At 30.3% G+C, this 12,055-nt stretch overlaps 1 long non-coding RNA gene across 1 annotated transcript; it reads left to right on the forward strand.

Moving 5' to 3' along the window:
* Positions 1–3,289: 3,289 nt before the first annotated feature.
* Positions 3,290–11,840, forward strand: LOC143245185 (uncharacterized). Its single transcript, XR_013025495.1, has 2 exons — positions 3,290–3,616; positions 9,081–11,840. It is a non-coding gene; the product is annotated as an uncharacterized LOC143245185 (long non-coding RNA).
* Positions 11,841–12,055: the final 215 nt, after the last annotated feature.

The raw sequence follows: 12,055 nt of genomic DNA on the forward strand, positions 1-12,055 counted from the left end.
TGTAACTAAAATTAATATTAAGCAGTTTCAGAACATTTACTGATAATAGTGATCGTGAGACTTTGCAAAGTATCTAGAAACAAGCCTACAGTTATAAATACGATCAGATAGTTAGTAGTGAATAAGTAATCAGTTTTTTAAAGCACGAGGTATATTTATTATTTTCTTGTTTGGATTTCGCACAAAGCTGCACGACAGCTATCTGTGCTAGCCGTCCCTAATTTAGCGGGAAGGCAGCTAGTCATCACCACCCACCACCAATTCTTGGGCTACTCTTACCAACGAATAGTGAGATTGACTGTAACATTATAACACCCCCACGGCTGAAAGGGCAAGCATGTTTGGGGTGACGGGGAGTGGAACCCGCGACCCTCAGATAACGAGTCGAACGCCTTAACCAACCTGGACATGTATGTTAGTTATTGTATATGTTCAGTTGCTCTATGAACTAGTCGTGAATATTTATAAATACGTTCATTTGTACGTAACTGTTTCTGTTTTAATATCATTTGGAAACTGAAGTCCGTGAGTTACAACATGTAAAAACTTGTAGAAATGTTAAGGAAGAAACAGGCCAATTTATAACTTTTAATGAGTCTGGACTTCTAATTATTTTCAAAAGATGATTTAAATCATCTCAACAAAGAAAGAATGACGTAGCAAAAATTATCTCTTGTTTATTTGCTGATTAAAATTCAGTATGCATTAATTCAAATAAATGGTTGGTAATGCTGTTTTAACAAGCTTGTGATTCGTAATATGAGTCTCTATGATATCATGTTAATTGAAGTTAATATTTTGTTTGTTGCTAAGCCCAAAGATTCACAATGAGTTATCTGTATTCTGCCAAATGCGGGCATCGAAAACCGGGTTTTGACATTATAAGCCTTCAGGTTTACTATTGTGGCACCAGAGAGCTTGAATATAGCAGAAAGAGGTGTTGTATTTAGGTGCTTGAAATTGCTTGCGATAAATATGTGATATGCAGTCATATCGTAAGTTTCTTACGTTCTATAGTTTTAATACATAATTATTCCAAATTATTATTTAATTAATTTCCACCTTTCATGGAAGCAAAAGTTTTCTTTTAGGCTCTTTATTCTTTGTTTTTTAATAGGTAATCTCTTCTCTACTCACAGAAACATTTCATTATTGAATATAGAATTTGGATAGAACAGATTAGCGTTGAAATATCTTTTGCTGGTTGAATGCGATGCTGATTAAAGCTGAAAACCCGACTAATGTCGTCAGCGAACAAAGAACATATAGTACCGCCATCCATTGAGCAAATATAGCAAGTTAACATTCTGAATCCAGAAGTGATTTCTTTGTTCACTTTTACTTAACTTTAATCGTGACTGTCTTAGTGGAGGTGATCGTCTAGGTACACACATTGTTTTATATGTTGTATCTAAATAAAGACTGTGTCTAATATGTTTTTTTCAAGCAACTTAAAATTCAATAAAGTTATCAACTACAGAACATTCCTTATATTTCTTGGTCGAACCTGCTGTTATTTGCGGGTTTACCTATTTGATACTTGTCAGGAATTTTGTTGTTGTTTTTTATCTGAAAATGCCTCAAACACGCAAAGAAACACACTAAGTATGATTCAAGATAGGCATACATATCAGAAAGTTTGTTAATTATAAAATACACCATTGAAACTTATAAATACAAACAAGTAGTTTAATGTATATTATTTTATTACCCAGATTAACTGCACAATAAATTATACAATGTGATATAAAACTGATCATTAACATATATAACACAGTTTACAATTGCTTTAGTTTACCAGGACGGCTTTCAGAATTCGAGACTCACAGATATATATGTATATATTCAGGTCATGGTGCCATCTGACCTTTATGTAGACAGGGGCTAGGGTGGCAACATGTTTGAGACATTTGTATGATCTATGTCTACATTTGAATATCTACGATCAGTGATGGTAGGTCAATGTTTGAATTTCTAATAACACCCCGGGTTCGAATCCCCTTCGCACCAAAGATGCTCGCCCTTTCAGCCGTGGGGACGTTATAATGTTATGGTCAATCCCACTATTTGTTGGTAAAAGAGTAGCTCAAGAGTTGGCGTAGGGTGGTGATGACTAGCTGCTTTCTCTCTAATCGTACACTGCTAAATTAGGGACGGCCAGCGCAGATAGCCCACGAGTAGCTTTGCGCGAAATTCAAAAAACAAAACAAACAAACTAATAACACTCAAAGGAAATCTACTGTAAAAGTTAAATTTTGTGTACCTGTCAGTAACGCATATTTTTCTGTGATAAACTTGAATTATAATACTGTACCGAGATAAAATATTTTCGTCGCTGTCTTTAAGTGTGAAGTTCATGGGAAAAATCAGGTGTTGTAACAAATGTTGGAAAGAAACAACTTAATGTTTGTGGCTTAAAACGAGGAATCGATAACTAACATGTTATATAGATATGTAAACGAACACTGTGAATGATGTCATTTATTTTGGTTTTTGTTCATATGAATATTATACCTGTCAACATTGAAAGGTGTCAAGTGAGGAGACTTTTGTGGAGGTACTGCAACAGCAAGTAGTGCCCCTGGTGGACAAAAATCGCACTTTTATGCATTCTGGGAATTTCAGATATTTGTTTACATTTATAAGATTGAAATGTGCTTCTTTCTTCATTTACAGTGGGGTTATATGTTAAGAGAATCACAGCCATCTTCTAACGTTGTTATACAATTTTATTGTAAGGACTGAAAAATAAAAAAATACACATATCCTGATTAGCGATTTTAGTTATAATCGTATGTTACGCTCTTGGCATTTTTCAACACCTGCTTTCTGGGCTTGTATTTACTGTTTGAGTTAAACTTGCAGTTTAAAACGGCATGTAATGTGTCATGCCCTAAATCAGCCCTATTCTATGTTACAATCTTTCTCAGCATTGAAAATGCCCTTTCATTTGATTAATTGGTATGTGGTACAACAAGCAAACAGTATAGCACAACAATGTATAACAATGTCACACAAAATGAGTAAATATTTACTTTATTCTGGTTGACACTGTGAACTTGAATTTTGCGACTGTCATTGTTGTTAAATAATTAAAAGGGCTGCTATCGGGAGATCGGGAAAGAGGATTATATTTGGAGAAACTCCCAACCAAATCGGAAAATTGACAGGCCTGAAATAGTGAACGCGATATACTCGTACGTGACTTTTTCAAACATTTCGTTTGAGCAGCAGCGCAGTGTTGTTGTTTTTTTTCTTTCTATCAAAACCTGCCGCTCGGAGCGCTACAGTTAGTCTGATTATATTTTTCAGACAGGTGTGGTAATGTTTCGAAAAGTTGTTAATATTAATTGGAAAAATAGGTGATTAGTAAGTGATTATATTGACTTCAAGTTTTAGTCACGAAAGTGGGAGGGTGGCTGAATGTGGAATGATGTTAGTGGATAATTACGTGATTATATAAGATGATTGTTTAAATAACATATATCGAGTAATGTATCTTTAAGTGTAACGAAAGGATAATCAGACAGTTGGGCGAATGAATGGATAAAAACTGCTTCTACAACAACGATTTGAAATAGGAGAGTCGTAATGGTAGCTTTGACTTTGAGAATTAGTGAGTGGCATTTTGTGATATTTAAAATTTTTTGAAGACAACATAAATTTTGTTAATTATTATAGATTAGACTGCTCATTCAGAAATGCTACTATATATTATTCTTTATTGGGCTTAATTGCTTCTGCAACATACCATTAAACAACGGACCAGTAAAGTACACATCGTACGATCTGATGCTAGTACTGCTATTATAGTATCCCAAGGGCTACAAAGAGTACAAACCAGTAACAAAAAATACGTACAATAAGTTAAAGTTAAGAAGCAGCTTGTGATTTGTGTTTATATTTGAAATTTTATTGCCGCATATTGTTTTCTTGGAACAACACTTTTGTAGATCACTTTACAATGTTACTTGGTGGTTAGGGCGGTCGACTCGTAAGCTGAGGATCGCGGGTTCGATTCCGCATCACATCACTCGTGCTTGCCCTTTCAACCACGAGGGCATTATAGTGTACGATCAATCACACGATTCATTGTTAAAAGAGTAATCCAAGAGTTAGCTGTGGTTAGTGATGATCAGTGCCTTCCCACTGCTAAGTTAGAGATGGGTAGCACAGAAAATTCTCGTGTAGCCTTGTGTGAAATTCAAAACAAACAAGCAAACAGTTTACAAGTTACAGAATGCAATTACAATATTTTACACACGGAATTCTTTCCAAACTACTTTAAAATTAAATGAGTATACCATAAACACTATAAAGTGAAGATTGAAAAATGAAATATTGATTTCTAAATATTCATATTTCTGTTTATATGTATTTTTTCAGACACAAATATGTAAAATGGTATAGAGTTATATTATATTCTTTATGAATATATTTAATATAATAATCTCATAATTCTTGAAAATATATTTTTGTTTGTTTAGTTCCTCTGAAAATGCTGCCTGTGTGTAAATGTTTCTTTGTAAACCATAATGTTACTACTACTTGTCTTTATTCACAATCAGAGTTGATGTTGTGTTGTTTTTTTTACATTTTTACAGCTGAACTTGAAGGTGTAGTAGTAGTGCACTCATCCTTTGGTTAAGAGCTTAGTTTTTTATATTGTAATGGCAAGAAATTTTAACTTAGAATATTAGCAACTCTTACCATTAAACTTCAAAAACCCTCTTTTTAACCAGAACATTAGTGCAATGTTACTACATTTTCAAGTTCAGCTGTGAAAATTTTATAAAAAAGAACAGAACATGAACTTCAGACATTAAACTGAGATTAGGGACTCTTGCAGTGCCATGTTTTAATTACTGTAAACACATTCCTTTCAGTTTAAGGCAGATTAATCAAAACATTTTGAAATTTCTGAATATATATAGAATATATAACACTTGGAGATCACCTATCAAAACTCTTAAAAAATTGTAAATACGAAGTCACTATATAATTCTGTTGGTTCACTGAAAATTTAATTCTATTAAATAATAAGAGATTTATGTGTATCCAGTGATTTACTGGTCATGTTGATTTTTAATAACATAGCAAAGGATAGGCTCAGCTGCCACTCCTAGCATAAATGTGGAATGAATTATTAGCATATTATTTACATATTGAGATATAAAATAATATAAACTAGAAGCTTTTTGTTGAATATTTATTTCAGTTTATAGTTTTTTTTCCATTTGTATCATTTATAAATAAGTGTTCTAGATGCATTTAATGGACTTTTATCTTGTCATTTTTCAAGTACCTGAAATAGAAATGTGATTGCTCTTTAAAAAATCTTTCCATCTCTTTCAGAACAATTTTCATGTTGATTTAGTATTCAGGTTTAGTGTACTCTCAAGCCAGTACTTCAGTTAGTGCCTCTCAAAGGTTTTCTTTGTTGTTTGTAAAATTAGTTGTATATTTTTATGTTTTATGTTGGTTTTACAATATTAAAAATAGTCATTTCTTATGCTTTTAAAAAAGAAAAAAAACATCATAAATTAGTGATAAGGAAAATTCTAATTCCACATTCAACATAAAAATAATACTCTGTGTTTTGTTGCTTTTTATTTGGACAATTATGAAACTTATTCTTATAAGTAATGGAATTGTAACTATTGGAATATGACTTTGCTTATCTAAAGCTATAACTTTTGGCATATGATCTTATGCCATTGAAAGTGTAACCATTAGGCACATGATCTTGGTTCACAAAAAGTGGAATAAAAAGTGGAATAATTAGCATGTGACCTTGTGTCACTGAAATTGTAACTATTAGCATGTGACCTTGTGTCACTGAAATTGTAACCATTAGCATGCGATCTTGTGCCACTGAAATTGTAATAATTTTGATCATTATTTTTGTTACAAAACTGTACTCTAGTATTCTGTTTAGTCATAAAGCCTTGAGTATGTATTGATTCTGTTTTTGTCATTAAAAATTTCCTTATGTAATATATAACTATTGATACGTTACATTAAACTTGTGTGTATAACTATTAGTAAAATGTACACATCTGAGCTACATTTAGTCATCTATTTTTATGTAACAGATCACATTAATAGCTTCAATATAAAAATTTGAAAAAATCTAAGTCTTGTATATGTCAAGATAAAAATAACTTGTATCTTGGGTGATACGTAGAATGAATATTTAAAAATTAGTTTTCTAAATTAGGTAAGTATGACAATTCTTATATTTGTTATGTATTTTTATTAATATTAAGCACATTGTTTGGCATAATCTTTTGTGATATTGAAATTTAGACTAATGAATGCTAAATGTAGTAGTTTTGAATATAATATCATGTATACATGTTCAAAATGTTTAACATTGATGTTTCTGTTTGTGTTTTATTGACTGCTCATCCAGACATTGTTTAGATTTGTATGAATTAGAGTGTCTAAGGTTGAAGTAGCATATGTTATTGTCCAGCTGACATGCGATGTGAATATAGACTATAAAAACAACCTAGTTTAAGATATTTTGTTTTTTCTATGACTAAATAATTTTGTAATGACTGAACAGATATTAATCTACACTCGTGTTGTAAAAGACAGATGAAAATTTTACATTGGTAAACTACCTTTGAACTCTTGTTTTATCGAGACCAGACAAAGTTATTAGGTTCTTTAATACAACTACAGGCTGATATTCTGATAATCTACCAAAACTTCCTCTGTGTAGCAGAACAGACAGTTACTGTGTCTGGTGTGTGTGAACATGCATTGATTCACTGTCTGAATATTGATCGACTAGTCTGCAAGTAAACTTACCTACTGTAGGTATCCTGCACGCAAACACCTACCATACGGCTTAGTCTGGAGGCAGAAAATCAAGAAAACTAAAAAGTTGAACACAAAATCTTTAGATGTTTCATCTTACCTTGCAAGATTCAGATGTAACAACTGGAGTGTTCAGTTGTAAGAAACTTTTCATGTATATTAGCACACAAAAATAATTTAAATATTAAAAAAATTATTAGTTCCTTATAGATCTATTAATTGGTACAGTATTTTTCAATCAGTATAAAGTCTACTGAAATGAATACAAAAAAGGCACTTGTGTAATATTTAACTCTTGTGTATTGTGTATGATACTTATGTCGTATGTCAGTTTTTGTTGAAGATATATAGCTTATGGGCTTATAGCCTAGTTGCTTTGTGCCATAAAACACTAAATTAACCAATCAACCAACTTATGGGCTTATAACACTAAATTTGGGGTTTGATACTTGTTATGGGCACAATGTAGTTAGTTTATTGTGTAGCTTTGCTCATAAAAAAGCATAGTAAAGTATTAAACATTTAGATTTTTTTTTCTTTTTAGAACTGATTTTTCTTCATAATTTCCACTCAAAACCACCTTATCACTGTTACCACTTCAGCTAGGCATTCATTTTATTAAGTACATATTTTGAGAAGTTTTTGGTTAAAGAAATAAACCAAATTTAAAATTGCATCTTGGTGCTTATCAAAAATGTGAGAGACCTGTTATTGTATGTTTTAGGTTTTTTTAGCTAGATTTTTTTTTTTTTGCAAAAGATCAGTGAGGTACATTTGGATTGTCAGGACTTTGTTGTAACAGTGAGAAGTGAACTTTACTTTTTGACCAATGTAGACGGATAAACTTTGAATTAATGTTTAAGATTTTAAAAGTTTTTAAACTAAAATGTGTTTCTGTTACTATGAAAGTTCAGGTGTTCATATTAATCATAAATTATTTATTTTTTATAGTGAATATAGCAACAGGCAAAGTGTATAGTCCTATGTTTTGGATACAGAAATTAATAACACACTTCACTGGTGTGATGATACAAAGATTTTATAACAGATTTTTTTATTTTAAATTGTGCAAATTATATCTGAAGAGACAGTAAAGACACACTGATAAACATTTCATTACTGGATGGATTGTTATAGTCCAGCTATCATATACTGGACATTTTATCTCTGCCTATAACTGAACCACCCCATATTGAAAAACAAACAAACTTGATTACAACTATAAAGTTCCCAACAGCTTATGTGTTTCAAACTGTTACACTATTTTTTTTATTAGTTTGAATGATTTATAAATAAAATATTTGGTATCTATTATGTAGAGTTGCAAATGTCTTATTGGTAATTACACAGAGCAGTTGTAGTTACAAATTACAATTTGTTTTTTCTTATATTTATGCTCACTTGCTCTTTAAATTGGAATATGCAAGCACATATCAAATTTTTTTATGAGTTAAATTGTTTTTCCTGCAGCGTGACTATACTTCAGTAGTTTTTGTATTGCTCGCCTTGTAAGAGAAGATTTTTAAAGTAATCCCTTTATTTATTTTACATTCAATAAATAGTATGGTCATAGCATTCACTGCTCTTTTATCAGTAAGAGTGATATTTAAAATATATGTACATTTTTGTAATAGAGCTAAACATTTATTTAGATTTTATATGTGTAATTTCTTTGGAATATGTGAAGAAAGAATCTATTAAATAAATTGAAATGATGTTGGAAAATTTCTTAAAAAAAAAAAGAAATCAAAACAGTCAATATTTGCAGTAAGTTTAATAAAAGAGTCATAATGGAAATTTTTTATATAGCCATACAAAACAGTTAGTGTTTGCACTAAATTAATAAAAGTGTTATAATGAAAATCTTTCATATAGCCATGCTTTATGCATTTGTAGTTTGTTTTTCCATCTTATTTCAGTTCTCAAGCTTTTATGTTTTTCTTAAAGCAAGGCACATCTTAAACTCAGTATATTTTTGTTTTTTTTTATTGATTCAGACAAAACCAACTCCAGTTTCTAAAGAAAACACTTTTTGAAATACCTTTAGTGTCTTCATCATAATTGATTAATACCCTGTCTTATTAGAAAGCTGAAGATGTGGTACTATATGATCAAATGATTGTTGCTCTTAGACTGTTCTGATTGGTAGAATGCAAATTTATGCTATGGTATTGCAGACTTGACTTCTAAAGAGTAGGTCAACAGTAAAACAAAATATAGAGTGCTCTACCCTGAATTTTAATGTTCTATAGGCTGGATGGTTTGGACGAAGAAGGAGAAATCTAAGTGACCTTGGGCATGCAGACTTTCTTCCTGTTACAAAAATTCAAATGAATGAAATGGAGAGGTTAAATATCACTGCAAAGCATTTTTTAAAACACTTATGGGAAAAATATGTATACTTTATAGGAGCCCTGTTTTTTATTTTCTCGAGAATGCATCCATTTATATTGTAAATAAAAAGACATGGTACAGACAATGTGGAAAACCTAGCACAGTGTTATATAAATATTGTAAAGAAATGTGTATTAACAAATCCAGACTCTATAAATTTAATTATAAACATTTATTGATGAGCACAAACCTTTTCATCCTTGGATGGGAAAAAGGAATAACTTTCACAGTATGTGTGAACTCTCAATCGCAGAGTTGTATTTCTTTTCATAAAGCATCTAATTTTGTCTTAAAATATGGAATTCTGTTAAGATCAACTTGTTGTTGATATCTGATTTTTCATTATATGCACAGGATGTTTGGTTTTAATGAAATTTGCTAATTAGGATTGCACTATGTGTATAATGAGAATTATAGAATTACACAAAAGTGAAATCTTATTGTACATATTTTGAAGTTATTCATAAAAATATTAACTAAGCAAATATGATGTTTTTCTCTGCTGCTTCAACTCTGTTTTTGTCTTAATAATATTGAAAAACAAAAGAAATTACAAACTTTGTTCCTTGGTCAGAGTTATTTTTAATTTCTCAATGAAAATTCCACGTTAAGAAAGAATAGAACTGAATTTACGTTGACAGTTAGAAGCCGTTTTTTTTTTATTGAACTTTACATGCTAGTTGACAGGCAGCTTGACTTACCTGGATGAATCCTTGTTGAGGAAGAGAATTAATAATAATGTCTGTTCAGTATAATCTAATTAGTACTGGGATTTATATAGAAGTAAATTAGAGCAGGTTTGTTAGTAATAGAGTGTATACTGTTGATGCATGAGTTTGTTTGTAGGGATTATTAAAGCTAGTTTTAGTAGCATTTTTATGAATTATAAGTTTAGTTTACAGTATTCAGTTTGTACCTTAAATTAAGCAAGATTTGTTTATTCCTGCATTGAATATATACACTTATTTGTGTAACACAATATATATTTTGGAATTATTGTGTAATAAAGGGATCTTGTTTGGTAATTTTCATCAAACTTTTTTTAAAAAAAATAGATGACCAAGTAATAATAAAAAAAGTATAGAAATAACATTCTACTAATAATATAACACTGACTATAGAAGTAAAAGATACTGTATGTAGTTAATTTAGTGGATGGAAATGGGTGGAAATATTTATGCTTTTGAAAATGACCATGTTTCGTATCATTATGAAACCCACCATCTTCTCAATTACCTTATGTGAAAAGGTAAGTTCAGAGGAGGTTTGTCACTTTTTCTTCCGTTAATAAATTATAACAACTTTAAATTGTTTTTATTGCAGATTTAAAAAAAATCTACATAATAAACCCTGTTAATTTTATATTTTTTTCAGGAATTCGAAAATCAAGAATAATAATAGAAAATCTTTGTTTTAAGTTCTTTCTCTCTCATTCTATTAGCTGTTTGTAAACTCAGTTTTTCCTCATTTGTAAATGCAGCGTAACTTATGACATATTATTTTAAAACTCTATACTAATAACAGGAACATTGTTTTCTTTGTGTGAATGTAAAACTAATAGAAACAGGTATGTATTAAATATTTATCATCATATATATATTTATTGTAGTTTTATTTAGTACATAGTCAGTCAAAGATTTATTATTTTCACTAGTTAATAGTTGACAGCCTTTGAACCAAATAATAATATATAAATTATTATAAAGAGTCTGCAGTTGTCTGTACTGACCAAAAGTTTTTAATACTTTATGATACCATGTATGATTTGATCATTTGTTATTAGTAATATTTATTTTTGGTAAACATTCTTTGCAAGCGATTGAACTGGATATGTATGTTTTCGAGATCAAATTTTTGCTTGCCTAGACTATAATGAACAGATCAATAGGAACTGTCTGGCTGGCTCAGACTAATGTGCATGTGACGTGAAGAGAATTTGCAACAGCTGCTAATTGTACACATTTGTACATCACACCAAAGTTTTAGAAACTCAACATATATGTGTTGTTGCATTGAATGGTTTTAAGTAAGTTTTAAGAGACAGTAAACTTCTCTTCCTTTCACATAGTTCTGTGTTCTTGGTGTCACTACACATGTAAATGTTTATATTTACTTAGCTACATTTGGGTAAGTCCAGTTCTCATAATTTTGTAAGTATTGTTTATTGTGTAACAAGTATTAGGAATGAATGATGTATTTTTTTAAACATAACACATGACTCTTTAAAGATGGAAATATTTGGAACTAGAAAAACTACCCAATGGTTCAAACTTTTGGATGTGCAGTTTTTTTTAGTTTAAGCATTTCAAATGTGCAGTTTTAGTGTTATGCTAAATTTGATTAAGAACTTACTTTTTTGATATTAACTGTTTTATTATTATTATTATTATCTGTCTGTAATTATATGTTTAATAGTTTAAGTATATAATTACAATTTTGTACTTTAACAGTAATCTCACACTTAAACTAAATTGCCAAAGTTGAATAAGCTTGTTAAATAATTCTGTATATGGTTAAATCTAGTATCATTGGATTTAAAGAGTGAAATTGAAAATGATTATTGAAAATCCCTTAAATGTTGTATTCATCACAGATAAATAAAATAATATTCTGATAAATTTTTCTCCTCAGCATAATCTAAAAATAATCATTTTATACACATGAAAATTAGTTGGCTCTGTGCCCTTCCAACTTGTTTGATAGGACACTAATAATAATGTGAAAGAACTATATTGTTTTTATTTGTTGGTTGGCTGGTTGTTTGGTGTTTTATGGTGCAAAGCAACAAGGCTATCTGCATCAAAAAACTGGTAAAAAATTAAAAACAAAGTAA

Source organism: Tachypleus tridentatus, chromosome 2 (assembly GCF_004210375.1).
Source record: "Tachypleus tridentatus isolate NWPU-2018 chromosome 2, ASM421037v1, whole genome shotgun sequence".
Lineage (NCBI taxonomy): Eukaryota > Metazoa > Arthropoda > Merostomata > Xiphosura > Limulidae > Tachypleus > Tachypleus tridentatus.